The sequence below is a fragment of the Triticum aestivum genome, chromosome 3B (genome assembly GCF_018294505.1).
Source record: "Triticum aestivum cultivar Chinese Spring chromosome 3B, IWGSC CS RefSeq v2.1, whole genome shotgun sequence".
NCBI classification, from domain to species: Eukaryota; Viridiplantae; Streptophyta; class Magnoliopsida; order Poales; family Poaceae; genus Triticum; species Triticum aestivum.
This window is the reverse complement of record NC_057801.1, coordinates 96172165-96173146: the sequence shown is the minus strand read 5'-3', so window position 1 is coordinate 96173146 and position 982 is coordinate 96172165. Positions and strand designations below refer to the sequence as shown.

The window sequence follows — 982 nt, the reverse complement described above, 5'->3', positions numbered from 1 at the left end:
TGAATTGCTGCTCGTGATAGTGGCGCTTTTGCATGGGAGATCGTTCCGGTCATTTTCTATCTCTTTGCCATATTAGCAACCATTCCTTTATTTGTTTTCTTAATCCCTCTGTCCTATCTACCAGGTTGAAGTTCCTGTTGGCAGAGGAAAACCACCGGTACTTGTTGAAAAAGACGAGAGCCTAGACAGGGTAATTTTTTTCAAACACAAAAGCTGGAAACAATGAACTATAAGGCTATCCATGCTTTTTTGTTAGCAGTATCTGTAAATCCTTTTAAAACAACCAAATTATTCTGTAAAAAACAAATTATGTCTGTCTCCATTCTGTATCAAGTGTTTTCATGCATTCTGTAGTGAAATATAAAATGTACCAGGCTCAAGAAATATTAGGCAGTACACACTCTGTTATTGGCAAAGTTGCTGATAGTTTGTCTTGTAGTTAATTAAAACAAGGAAAGTATGTCATTTGTTCTGTATAGCCTTTTTATGTGATACTACTACTATGTAATATGAGCATTTTATGCCTCTTAGTTTGACCCAGCGAAACTGAGGAAGCTCCGCCCAAGTTTCAAGGAGAACACTGGTACCGTTACTGCTGGGAATGCTTCTAGTATAAGGTGCTCTTCTTTTTTATTAGATCTTAGCCTTGTGGAATACTTCTGCAGTATATGGTTCCTGGACCACTGATGTCAGCGGAACATATTCTCTAAAATATGTGTTCTTCTTTCTTTCTTTTCTTGACTCCTAAGATTATGTTCCATACAGTGCTTTGAACTTGATTAGTTTTCTTGCTGTCCTCTGTACTGCATTTAACTGCTGTTTGTTGTTGCAAATTGCTTGTCCTGTTTAATATTTATGTATTGTCTTCTTGGTATGTTTTTACAATCCAGCTAATAGTAAATGTTAGTATGTTGCTTTAGTATTTCTAGCAGGAGTTTTGTAAATATCCAAAATTAAAAATGTTGAGGTTCTTATGTATATA

The 982-nt window shown here is 35.6% G+C and overlaps 1 long non-coding RNA gene across 1 annotated transcript; it reads left to right on the top strand.

The window, feature by feature from the left end:
• LOC123064939 (uncharacterized) lies at window positions 1-587 on the top strand. Its single transcript, XR_006430849.1, has 3 exons — window positions 1-48; window positions 125-190; window positions 532-587. It is a non-coding gene; the product is annotated as an uncharacterized lncRNA (long non-coding RNA).
• Window positions 588-982: the final 395 nt, after the last annotated feature.